The sequence below is a fragment of the Parasteatoda tepidariorum genome, chromosome 4 (assembly GCF_043381705.1).
Source record: "Parasteatoda tepidariorum isolate YZ-2023 chromosome 4, CAS_Ptep_4.0, whole genome shotgun sequence".
Taxonomy (NCBI): Eukaryota; Metazoa; Arthropoda; class Arachnida; order Araneae; family Theridiidae; genus Parasteatoda; species Parasteatoda tepidariorum.
This window is the reverse complement of record NC_092207.1, coordinates 100,748,491-100,762,709: the sequence shown is the minus strand read 5'-3', so window position 1 is coordinate 100,762,709 and position 14,219 is coordinate 100,748,491. Positions and strand designations below refer to the sequence as shown.

The 14,219-nt window shown below is 30.8% G+C and overlaps 1 protein-coding gene across 1 annotated transcript in view; it reads left to right on the top strand.

The window, feature by feature from the left end:
- The first annotated feature begins 10,429 nt into the window (after nucleotides 1–10,429).
- LOC107438854 (cytochrome P450 2A9) overlaps nucleotides 10,430–14,219 on the top strand; it is a 32,650-nt gene continuing 28,860 nt past the window's right edge. Inside the window, exon 1 of the mRNA XM_043046345.2 lies at nucleotides 10,430–10,733. The gene's annotated coding sequence lies outside the window, so the exon portion shown is untranslated. The remainder of the gene's footprint in view (nucleotides 10,734–14,219) is intronic.

The window sequence follows — 14,219 nt, the reverse complement described above, 5'->3', positions numbered from 1 at the left end:
TGTGTTCAACTTAGTAAACAAAGAATCTTTTTCGGATTGTAGGAGAGAGCGGGGTTCGCATGCACCTGGAAATCAAAATGTAGCAGTAATAATAACATAAAACATTAGTGTGTTGTATATAATTGCCTTAACATTTTAATAACCTCAAAATAATATGTCTTGAACTGCTGAAGTTGGTAGATTGTAATTTTTAATTGTAAGCTGAAGGCATTGAAATCTCTAAAATGGAGAGCCACTGAAGTGAATCCCTTGTCTAATTGATCAAGTACCAAAGCGAAACAAGCAGACAATAATTTTGGAACGTCTTGGAGTTGGTTGTTTTATTTTCACCATCATGTATTTTTATTTTTTGCATAATATTAATTTTAGACAAACATCAATTGGGGCAGTTATCGCAACCCATGACTTGAAATGTGGGGGTGTTTATAAAAATCTATCCAGGAGAGAGGGAGAAGGGTTACAAGTGATCACAATTTTCTCTCCTCAGTAATTTTTTATATAGTTATTTTTCGTGCTGTGAAATGACATACGTGAAATATTTTATCTATTATAAATTAATTGCGGAAATATGAATTATTCTTAGTGTAAATTTGAGTAAAAATGTTTACAAAAAATCTAAGAAATTTGCCAAATGCGCGATAACTAACACAGTTGCAAAAATCAAGCGTAAAGTTACTCATAAAAAATTAATTTTAAGCGATTTCTTGTCAGAGTTCTAATTTAGCAAATAAACTGTCACTTAAAAAATGATTGTATAATTCTGAGTTACACAGGCACTTTGGAATGTATCAATTAAAACAATAGAATTATTCTAATTTTATAATTTAATCTTTTAGTTAAATTACAGAAAGGAAATGAAGTATTCGAAAAAAGAGGAAGGCCAAAAATGTTTTTCGTCTGCACAATGAATTAAAATTGGCGAGGAACTTAAGGAAAAATTGCAGATTTTGTTTTTTTATAATTTAATAATTACTACGAAGAAGACAAAATAAATTTTATTTATAATTTTATAAACTATTGATAAAAAGTAAATTCAGCACAATTGGAGAGTGAGACTTTGGGAATCTTCATTGTTAGAATTTTTCAGCTTTTTATAGCGAAATTGATACCATAAATTTAAGGTATATGTACTAGACTCAGACAGCTTATTGCTGGAAATTTAGATTTTTTTAAAAATTGTTTACATTTTTTTTATAAATTAACTTGGTGCAGTCTGGTAATGTCTGTGGAAAAAATAAAGTTGTTTCGCAGCATTCATTTTACGTTCTACAATGCTTAGTACAACAGTTTTAGATCTTAATGTAGCAGCTCACTCATCCGTATTTTTGATAGCTAAATGTATAAAGTGGTAACACAATAAAAAAGCTCTGATATTTGATTCTTGGTTTGATCATTTTGACTTAAACCTTTTCGAAAAAACAAATTTCGATTGAAATTTTTAGTTAGGCAATAGATAGTACATTTTAAGTGACATACTTTAGCTCTTTGTTTAAAGAATAATGGTTGCTAAGTGCATAAAAGCAATTATTTTTAAAATTCTAGTGGTTTGTCACATTTGTAAAAGTAGTGTTTGGCAGACACAGCACCGAAAAGGTTTAATACATTGTTGACGTCATATGACATCCATCCATAACAAGGATAATCAGATATTCATCATCCAATAGGAGTGAAGTATTTACCTGTTAAAAGTTCAATTTAATATAAAAAATAATAGTAATAGACACATAATAATATAAGAACACTTTTTATTCTTGTAATTTTTTTCCAATCACAGTAAAGGAATTGGATAAGGGATGGAAAAAAAATCTTAAATTTCATTCATTGCAGAACAATTATTTGTTCAGCAATAAGAATTATTTTATAATTGTCTCACCTTTTGTTACGAGCATCATTCAGTTCTAGGCGCCTTTTCTAATAACTTTATTTATTTTAACTATTGTATGTTTAAGTTATCGTTTGTTAACTTAGGATTCAAATTTGTAAAATAACAGCAGATCACTTTGGTTTTTGTACGATGCTTAAGGAAGTATATTTGGGTTTCAGTAGTGGGTGAGCGAGTGTTAGAAATTGCAAAAACTATTCCGGCTAGCAATAGTAAGCAGACGTAGTAAACACATAGAATACTTTTAAACTACTTGAAAAGTTAAACCACGTGGAGCATTGGTGTTGCTCGGAGGATAAAGCGTTCGCCTTCCAATGAGGTGAATCCGGTTCGAATCCCAGCAATGGCTGATCGATACGAATTCCGCACCCGGTTCGCGTGGGAGGTTTTCCTGGTTTTTCTGACCATGTAAGGCAAATACGGGTTATAGTTCCACCAAAAAAACATCCACTTTATTTATTTATTTTATACCAATGCTTGAACTAGGAGTTCCTTTGTCACCTGGATTGGGTTCAAAACTAAAAGGTTACGGAGTTGAACATTAGTAGTCGTAAACCCGAAAATTGGGAGGGCTCTTCGACGATTATAAAATAAATAATAAATTATAAAGTTGATTTAAAAAAGTTTCAAATATTTGAGAAAGCTATTCCCCCTTTTGAATTTAAAGGTGTCTGCCACTTAGCGCTTTATTTTCATCGAGCGATCCTTTATTGGATCTTCTGATTCGTTAGGTTTCAAAAATCAAAACTACATTAAAAATTGTTAGTGTGCCTGAATTGAAAAACAAAATTTCTGGGGTTCATACAGCGCATAGAGATTTCTAAATGAATATATTAAGGCAGGTTTATACGTAATTCCCTTTATAAAGGCATCATAAGAAATATTCCGTGTCTGGCAGAGGCACTCTAGCAGAAACTACTTAAATGCAAGGAGTTATACTTTTTTTTCTTCTTCAAGGAAACGTAAAACTTAATGTAATACTACTTTCTTTTCTAAAACACTCGCGAGATCCCGAGAAGCGTTCAAGGTTAGTTTAAATGCAAATAGATGATGTAATAAATGACACCTGTGGATAAAGTAGGAGAAAAACATTTCGCAAATGTGCCTCCTTCCCCCCCCCCCAAGAAAAACTCTCCGTTTTGTTATTTTAGGATATTCTTTAACTCAGCTGTTCCCAAAAGGTGTTCCACGGAACCCCAGGGTTCCGCGGAAGGATCTCAAGCGGTCGAAGGCCTTCTCATGAGCTTTGAAAGTGACATTTACAGGGCACGTTTTTTATAAAAATGTATTGTAGTGTTCGTATGTTTTAATGTATTACAAACTTATTTGTCCACACCACTGCCTATAAATGATTTAAAAAGTTCATACGCAACGGCGCTTTCGTGGTAAGGCTTATAAAATGTTGCCAAAAATTCGGAAAAACTTCATATCTACCTCTCTATAAAATATTTTGCTTGGCATTTAATAGCAATGAATGAATAATTATTGATTTAATAGTTTGGTTTATTTTTATAAAATGCGAAAGGAGACCAAGAATGAAAGAAATTGAATAAATTGTGAAAAGGACAACTGCCTTAGCGTTCCACATGGAACTTCGAATTCAAAATAAAACGATTAAAGTCAAAGAAATATGATTCCCTAAGAATATTTATAGAGATTCATTTTCGTTTTAAAAACTTAAATGAAAGCTGAACTTTAAAAACTCGGGTGACAAAAAAATTAAATTTAAAGAGGATAAAAAGTTTAAAAATTGAAAATAATTAGATTGACATTCATAATTTCCAAATACAGTCAAACCCCGCTATAGTGAACCTTCAAGGGACCGACATTTTTGTTCACTATAACCGGGTGTTCACTATATCCGTTACGTAGGCAATTTAACTTATGGTTCCCAAACTGCTCCCTTTTATTACACATTATTCAAATAAATGACTGAAAAATATTATGAAGTAGCAAAAAATGTGTTATTTTTCATTATTCTTCGTCTTGCGTGCAAAAAAAATTAGTAATTTTTAGCTGATGAGCAATCCTCAATATCAGATATGGAAACACTTCACGACTCTCAGATAATTTTTCCTGAATTTCTGTAATTCAGCTTTTTAAACCTGTCTAACCTGCCATTCCAGCACATAAAATTAGTCTCATAAAATCGCTTAATACATTCATCGACATTTGTCCAGATACTAGAATATTGCGGCTTCTTCGAATGGTGAACCACTTCAGCAATGCTTCAACATCCTTGTGATCTGCATTTCTCAACTTTTTTCTGCCTTCTAAATTTTTTTCATGAGCAGAAATTATTAATTTTTTTTTTCCATATGTTACAAACTCAAGATTTGAATAGTTTATATTCCCTTCAAATATCAACTTGATTGCATCCATTTTCAATTTTTATAACTATGCCCATTTTATCATCAATGGAGAACGTTTTACGTTTACTGGTCTCCATAGTTAAATTTGAAACACTTGTTTGCAGACTTTTTTTTTAACTGAATTGAGAGCAAAAAGGAGTTGAAATGAGGGCCTTAACGACACATATTAGTGTCCAACCCTTTGACCAATAACGAATAATTACTCATTCCCTCTGACAGAAAATGCATATTGATCTCACTGACACCTTACAGGTGCATCATCTGCCTGACATCAGCTTGGTTTGTTTAGGGATTGGAAAGTGAGATAAAAGAAGCAAACAGGAAAAAATGCTTATCGCTACATTCCCCTCTATAGATGGTTTTAAACATTGGTATATGCATTTTATTTATTTTGAAGTAGAAATTTCAAAATTATTACAGAAAAAATGAAGAAAAAAATCAGTCGAAGACAGAAAAAAGTTCATTATATCCAACTTCCTCACTTTTTTGGTTCATTATATCCACAAAAAATAACATTATACGTGTATAGCAAGGCACGGGATCGAATATTTCGTTCACTATCACAAAGTGATAAACGCAAAACTTTTGCAACTATTTTAAGCGACATTAATGTGGAAAAATTCTTGTAAATTTTTCCACATTTTTTGAAACATTTTTGTAGAGGTAGTTAAGAAGTTGCAAAGAAGTAGTTAAGTATAGCTTATAAAATTCCTTGAATCAGTGAATTTTTAAATTTTCCCTGAGTATGTTGCAAGAAATATCAAGACTGAAAAACTTTTTTTGTGCATTTTTAAATATAAATACCTTGGGAAAAAAAGGTTTTGTTTCATACAGGTTTTGTAGAGAAGGCTAGGGTAGAGAAATGGAATATTTTCGTCGTTTATCACATAATTTTCCTCGCAAGTTTTGCAGAATAACAAAACTTTTTTTACGATTTCATAAAAAGTAAGGAGACAAAATACATTAGATCTTAATATTGACTTCAGTTGCGTTTTTAAGATTGTTTTTATCCATCGTTCATAGCTGTCAGAAACATAATGATATGAATGAATATGCAAATTACGTATTTTGATAGTTCTTCGATATGTCTTTGAGTGAAGTTAAAAGAACTAATGATTAGACGGTATGGACACGAGCTACTGTGAACACGTCAAGTCTTTGAGTGGTAGTAAATTTACGCTTGCAGGAATTTTCTTTTCTTCAAGACACCATTTTAAACGTTTTAAAGTCTGGTTAAAAAAAACGAAGCATTCGTATTAGATCACTTAAAATGAAGATTATTATTCTAATTTTGACGGGGGGGAAATATACACTTAGAGTAATGAGTAAGAGGGTTTTGGGCAACATTTAAAAAAACTTTATTAATAACATTTAACAACATTTAAAACTCCTCCCACTCCCTACTTGAAACAGTTTTGAATTATTTTCAGGAAAAAAATTATATTTCAAAGAAAAAGAAAGAAAAAAAAAGTATTCATCTTACCAAGGTCGAGTAAATACAAAAACCTTTTTTCCCCTCTTGATAAATAGTCGGTCGACTTTCATCGCCTTTTGAGAGGAAGGAAAAGAAAAATATTTAAATATTAAAAAATAAAAAAGATTATATTCTCTATATCAGCGGTTCCAAATTTTTTACGGCTGGGAAACCCCAAACGGAACCTTCTTTTGGTGGAATTCCGACTTCATGAATAAAGTATATAAAACAATTGTCAGCCTANACACAAAAATTATGAGGATAAGAAGTTTAAAAATAGAAAATAATTAGATTGACATTCATAATTTCCAAATAGTATGTTGATCGTTCTTTCATTCATTCGATTGCGAATGAGCATCGGGATTCCGCAGAAAAAATTTCGACTCTTCTTTAGGGTGCTATAGCCGGAAAAAAAAAATGGGGGACGGCTGCTTTAACTAATGCGACGAGAAATGTCATTTTATTAAAAATGTATTCATATTAAAATGAAGTATAACTTAGTCATATTCTTTTAAAATTGAGTCATATCAAAAAATAAGTTTTAAATTTTACCGATGAATATAAATATCGGTTTTCAGGCTATCATTTTGACATCGACTTATTACTAATAGACCTGTTCTAGCAGCGAGATGAAACAATGACATTTCGATTTATTATTTGTATGTTTGGTAATGTCGACTTAAGCTTTGACATTTCACCTTAAACGGTTATCGGACCCTGCTACAGTGCTGCGTCCACGGACCCAGATAGAAATCCATTATAAACGACGGTTCGCTCTATGGAACTAAATATTCGTTAGCATATTGCAATAGTATTGTTAGAAATAGTGGTTGCGATACTACATTATTTGCTCTATTAACTTAGAAAGTATATAGAATTTCCTTAGTACGTACTTTCCTTACAGCGAATATTTTCCAAATATTTTGTTTTTAACAAAACATTCAAATATTTTTCTTATAAGTTGCGGTTCCGTTATAATGATTTTTTTTAACATTTATTTTTTCAATTCTCACCATTTTTCGGAATTTTATCTTTTTCATTTCCATCCATTTTGAAGAAAGTTGCCGTTAAAACTCGAAATTCTGATGGTCTTTCTCAATCAATGCGGAATCACCCGCTTTATTACTTTCAGCTTTTAAAACCCTCCTTATAATGTGCATTACTTCAGTTTTAATTAAAATCCATTATTATATGCATTTGAACTCATTACATAAAGCAAACATTTGTAACATTTATTCAGATTCACTGTAAATGAAGTACCAACCAGTTTCTTAGTTTTTCTCTATTACCGTATGAAATAACACTCCGGACTATATCGTTTAAAATTTTCGCTACCACCGAGTGACCACTATAACTCGAGTTCATAATATCGGGATTAGACTGTGTAGTTGATTAAATAAACATACGAATGTTTTAATATGTATTTTTATTTTTATCTAAACATTTTTAGGAAAAATTAAAAAAGCAAAATGTTAAAACTGTTTCTTACGGCAAAGCGATAAACACAAAAATTATGCAACTATTTTAAGCGACATTAATGGGGAAAAATTCTTGCAAACTTTTCCACATTTTTTGAAAAATTTTTGTATAGGTAGTTAAGAAGTTGCGAAGAAGTAGTTAAGTATAGCTTAGAAAATTCCTTGAATCAGTGAATTTTTAAATTTTCCCTATGTATGTTGCAAGGAATATCAAGACTGAAAAACCTTTTTTGCGCATTTTTAAATATAAATAGCTTGAAAAAAAAAGGTTTTGTTTCATACAGGGGGGTAGAGAAGGCTAGGGTAGAGAAATGGAATATTTTCGTCGTTTGTCACTGAAAATTTTCCTCGCAAGTTTTGCAGAATAACAAAACTTTTTTTACAATTTCATAAAAAGTAACGAGACAAAATACGTTACATCTTAATATTGACTTCAGTTGCGTTTTTAAGATTTTTTTTTATCCATCGTTCATAGCTGTAAGAAACATAATGATATGAATGAATATGCTAGCTCTTCGATATGTCTTTCTTTAATGAGTGAAGTTAAAAGAACTAATGATTAGACGAAATGATGGACACATAGATGCGGAGCTACTGTGAACACGTCAAGTCTTTGAGTGGTAGTAAATTTACGTTAATGCTTGCAGGAATTTTAAGACACCATTTTAAACGTTTTAAAGTCTGGTAAAAAAAACGAAGCATCCATATTAGATCACTTAAAATGAAGATTCTAATTTTGACGGGGGGAAAATATACGCTCAGAGTAATAGGTTTTTGGGCAACTGTCCTCCCACTCCCTACTTGAAACAGTTTTGAAATATTTTCAGGAAAAAAATATATATTTCAAAGAAAAAGAAAGAAAAGAAGAAAAAAAAAAGCATTCATCTTTCCAAGGCCGAGTAAATACATTCCCCTCTTGATAAATAGTCGGTCGACTTTCATCGCCTTTTGAGAGCAAGGAAAAGAAAAATATTTAAATATTAAAAAATAAAAAAGATTATATTCTCTGTATCAGCGGTTCCAAATTTTTTACGGCTGGGAAACCCCAAACGGAACCTTCTTTTGGTGGAATTCCGACTTCATGAATAAAGTATATAAAACAATTGTCAGCCTATTAACCCATAAAAGACCATTTTCGAATTTTTTTTTTTAAAAATGAAATTTTTTATTGTTTTATCATTGATAATCTTGATTGATCATTGATTAAGTTTTATGTTCCGTAGAATTCGCGATCCAGGAGTTGAATTGTAGTCTAGTTAAGAATTTATTTTCGGTGTATATAAACTAAAAACGAATAATGTAAGACGAATTATGGTTTTCGGTAAAATGAGAATTAAAAGGAACGTTAAAAATGATTATTTTCAGGTAGACGTCGTAAACTTATTTACGACGCTCTACAGCTGCACAATATTAGCAATTGTCTGGGAAACATTCCAGAGAATGATCCGAAGACATGCCATACAATTCGTGAGGCCACTTCCTAAATTTAGACATAGATCTGTTTTTCGTGGTTTTTCTCTCCATATAACGCAAATGCGGGTTATTCTCAAAAAGCCTCTCGAAGAAAGCCTTCCACGAAGGCAAATTTCTCCTAATGCTCTATCCAGAAGTTTCCTTGTCTTCTGGATTGGGTTTAAAATGACAAGGCTACGGGATTGAACAATGGCAGTCGCAAATTCAAATTTGGATGGGCTATTCAACGACTGTTATAAAATAAAATAATGATAGTGACTAAAAATTATTAAGATATTAAATTTGAGAGTGGTGACAGCTGATGTCCCTTTAGAAAGGCAAAAGGTTAAAACTATCAAAAAATTAAACATTCTACATTAAAAACTTTTTAGTTATCAAAGGTATTATTTTTTTACTTTTATAAAATCAGTAAAGTTAATCGGAATTTGAAAGATCAGAGCAGCCGTTTTCTCGAACTTTACTTAAAATTATATTTAAAATTAACTTTTATCTTTATTTTCTTTGTTGCTTTATATGGCAAGAAATAATAGAGACGACTATTCGAAAAATTAAATTGTGTATGCAAATTCATGCAGGAAATTCTTTTTTAACGCTCAGAGGTCTAGTAGCACTAAGGCTTCATACAATTAGATTTTTCTTAGCAAAATAACGTACATTCATAAATGTAATAAATCAATCATCTTTGCGTTACCACTACTAAACTTTTCTAAGTGCTTCATAAAATTCCTTTTTTTGCGAAGTCCTTTAAATAATATTTTCGCAATAATTTCAATATCTTTATGAGAGATTTCACAATCACTTTTTATTTAGAAAAATATCGGCTGTGTTGGCCCAAGAAGGCAACTCAAAGCAAGAACTTGAAATGAGCTGAAACATTTACAAAAGAGACTGTACTTTGAAGTTTACGTATTGAATTGCATTATAATAAGAAAAGAAAATGTTTAAAATTTCTATTGGAACAAACAGTGAAATGAGCATCGTATCAGGGTAAATACCATGGCTTTGAACAAAATCGGTTTTTAAAACAGAGCTTACAGTATTCGAAAAAGCGTCTTATTGATTTTTAGGGTATTCTCGAAAAATCAACAAGACGACGCTTTTTCGAATAATGTTATTGTTTCAAAGCTTCGTAATATTACATTTTTAGTTAAAGTAGTTGATTTTCATTTATATTATATAGCTTTTAGTTGATTCTTACTTATTTCTTACAGTTTTTTACAATTTCAGCTTTTTTTTGAGGAAAAAAATTAATTAAATAAATAAAATTAAATAACATAAAAAAATTCATAATTTATTTCACATTTTTAGCCTCTTATATTTAAAACTATCTATAATTTCGTAAAAAAAAAGAATAAAATTTTTAAAAAAAGCAAAAAGCATTGTTTCTAACTTTTATGTACATTATTGTTGTTTCGAGATAAAATCGAAAGTTGAGCACTATCACAGATCAAAAGATATTTAACTTTAGTTAAATTATATAGCTGTAACTAAATTGTGCATAGCTGTTGAAATGACCTTCGGTTTGAGGCGATATTTGAAAAGAAATGTCTATTTTAAACCGAAAAATAAAAAAACCTTATTATCATTATTTATTGCACCATTTTTATCAGTTTTTTGAAACTATCTTCAAACCCAATTTATCAACCAGATAATAAAGTTCATAAATTAATAGTTCAATTTGCGTCAATTTAAAATAATAAAAGAAAACTCTGCTATTTAAAACTAGTATTTCATTAAAGAACTGTAATATTTTGTTTTTAATTTTCAAACAGACTCGATACTGTTTCAAAAGAGGTTGATTATTTTTATCCATTCGATAAAATGTAAGACATTGTATTTATTTTGACGTAATAAAATATCAACTGAATGATTATGCTATTCGATAGCGTTAAAGAGTGTAGTGGCGTCATCTATTAAAAAGGCTTCAAATTACGAACATTTTTCAAGGCTGGGCTGATTGCGCACTAATCTTCACCCAAATATAGCTGCATCCTCGGAGTTCTGCCGAGGAAGGAGAAGTTTTAAAAAAAAAACCTCAAAAGGTTTTACTCACAGTAAGTTTTTATGCATGTTTCATATCCTTTTTCATAAAATGATTTTAATTAATAAATCTGAGTAAATATTTCTTATAATTAGCGATACAATTAAATGTGGGCATTCATCTTAATATTCTTTGAATTATTGAAAAAAAAAGTAATTTAAAACTGAAAAAACCCGTAACTAAAAATAAAATAATTTTTTTTTCTTTCTCTCTCTTTTTATTTTTACTATGGCTATTAATAATTTTAACAATCGATTTTGTTAAAACGCTTTAAATCCACTTTAGGCCAACTTTGACAATTTTATAAATTGTGGTATTATTTTTAATTGATGACATTTATTAAGATGCATAAAAAGTTTCGGGCATTAAAAATAATATTTTATTATTGAAGAAACGAAATGTTAGCCCGCCATTGGCCAAATCGATAGACAAAACATTTAGTTGGACACTAGATTTTTTTATGAAATTTGTTTTGTTTTTATTTTATTAATAAAACTTTCAACTTAAATCCATCCTAAAAACGAGTAAGATCGTTTCAAAATTTTTAAAACCGAAAGTGTTTACTCAATGGAATGACTCGTATGAATGAAAATGAGTGGAAATTATGCTTTACTATGTTAATAAAAAAATATTTATTGAAATATAACGCGTTTACGCACTTCTGACAGAAAATGGGTTAATCATAATTTTGAAGAAAAAAAATTTTATTCAAAATTCATTTCTTAATAAAACACGATATTTTTAATAGTAAAAATAATAAAAAGATATATTTCCTTTTGGATCATATTTAAGAAAAATAAAAGGATGTTAATACTATTAGAATTTTTTAATGAAACTTTATGCTAAAACAATTAGAAAATTGTCAAACTTATTTTTATTATCATTTAAAATGTATTTTCTTTTTGTTGCTCTTTCAATACTACCTGCGATCTGCTGCCTACAATGATTTCAATAATTATAAGATATCGAAGTGGAGCTTTTTTAGTTTTTTTTTATCACATAAAGAAGACATGAACAGCTTCATGGAAGAATTAGTGATGAGGGTTGGATTTATGCATAGATTAATCTGATTCAAAATATATATGTTACCGGCAAAGTATGAAATCAGGCATTGTATCGAATGCTTAAGAATAAACGCAAAGGGAAATGATTTATGTTTCACACATTGCCTAGGCATTCTATAGAATGCCAAATGAGAAACGGGCAAAGAATAAAATAAATCTCCGATTCGTCAAAATGTCATTCAAAAATGACAAATTCAGAACGTCATCCGATTTTATATTAATTTATTCCTGGATATAATTAAATTTATTCGATATTTTAATACTTACTGACGATAGATTACATTTATTCGATACTGACGATAGATTAGAAGAAACATCAGTGTTTGGAGTATCGGGGCAAATATATACCAAGCAATGGCACTTGTCCTTAAAAAAAAATCAGTGTAGGGTATACATGGCAAATGTATGCCGGGCAGTGGCACTGAACCTTAGAAAAACATCAGTGTCAGGTATACCGGGCAAAAGTATACCTGGCAGTGGCACTGAACCTTAAAAAAACATCAGTGTAGGGTATACCGGGCAATGGCACTTGACCTTAAAAAAAACATCAGTGTAGGGTATACGGGGCAAATATATACCGGGCAGTGGCGTTGAACCTTAGAAAAACATCAGTGTCGGGTATACCGGGCAAATGTATACCTGGCAGTGGCACTGAACCTTTAAAAAGACATCAGTGTAAGGTATACCGGGCAGTGGCACTTGACCTTAAAAAAACATCAGTGTAGGGTATGCCGGGCAATGGCACTTGACCTTAAAAAAACGTCAGTGTCGGATATACTGGGTAAATGTATACCGGGCAGTGGCACTCATGGAGTTAGCACTAGACCTAGTATATATTTCGGACATTTACCAAAGTTCTAGTCATACTAGGTCTGGTTAAGTGCCATAGCCCGGTATACCCTACACCATGGGTGTCAAACTCAAAAGCTAACCTGGGCCAAATAAACAATGCTTAATTTCAGGTGGGCAGCAAAAAAAAAAATCAATGTTTATAGAAACAAATATTTTTTTTATTTTGAATTGTAATAAACATATATAAAGTTAAATTATTGTTTACGTCCTGATACTTAACATCTCTTCTCTGCTATTATCTTTTCTATTTCGGGAGAAATTTTATTGGCCGAGACTAGTTTCAAAATTGACCCAACGTGAGAGTTATTAATACGGTTTCGGGCAGGAGATTTATTTCCATTCATAGCAGAAAATAATTGCTCTCACTTCCAAACTTGGAAATAATTTCATACGCGAATTTTCGAGTATTTTCAAACCATGCTGGTAAATATTCGTGAAATTATTTACACCCACTTCAATGAATTTTGCTTTCAAATTTGAGTAGCACTGAATCTCAATCACTTCCATTTGCATATAACTGGGTACTGAGTCTATATTTATTGAGAAAATCGACGAAAACAAACAAAATTTGTCTTCCAAAGAATTAAAATCTTTAAACCTTGTTTCAAATTCTGCTCTAAGATTTGAAATTTTTTTCTGCGTATTTTTGATACGATGCAGTATCATCTAAACTAAGGTTTGTTCTTGTTGCACGTTGGGAAGTGCATTAAATCTTCATTTTTCAGTTGCCTTTCCCAAAGAAATAGCTTACATTTGAATGCTTTTTTAATTATGTCAAACATGTTCGTAATGATCTGATCCTTGCCTTGCAAAAATAAATTTAAATCGATAAGTGTTTGGTTATATCAACCATAGTAAAAGATAAATCTTGCAACCATATTTGATCGGAGAACAAGCTTGTATCTTGATTTATAGTTTGTAAAAACTTAAAAAAATTTTCTTTCAAATCCCCTTATTGATTGAGAACCTTGGAGCAAGATATATACTTACCTCGCTATAATAGGATAAACCTGATTATGTACTTTCTAATTGATAGCTTAGTGTGAAACGGACTCCATTTCAGCCAATTCGAATTTTACATTTTCGAGCGGACAATTTAAAATGATCCGTATAGTTTATAAATAAAGTATTATAATTTTATATGCTGGTTTCGTTTCTAATTCAAATTTCCATTTTAATTTTACTTTGCTTCGTATATTTTGACTGGGCCACAAAAATGTTCATCTCGGGCCGCATGCGCCCCGCGGGCGGCGAGTTTGACACCCCTGCCCTACACTGATGTTTTTTTAAGATCAAGTGCCATTGCCCGGTATACATTTGCCCGATACTCCAAACACTGATGTTTCTTCTAATCTATCGTCAGTAAGTATTAAAATATCGAATAAATGTAATTATATCCACGAATAAATTAATATCAAATCGGATGTAATAAATATTTCGGACATTCACGAAAGCGACTATGCGATTGTCAACATTCATCGGTGAAAGTCAACAATTCACAGTAACCGATTTCTGTCATTCACAGTAACCTGCACATCATTTACATAATAACCTCATTAAGACGTTTATTTCATACTTTGCCT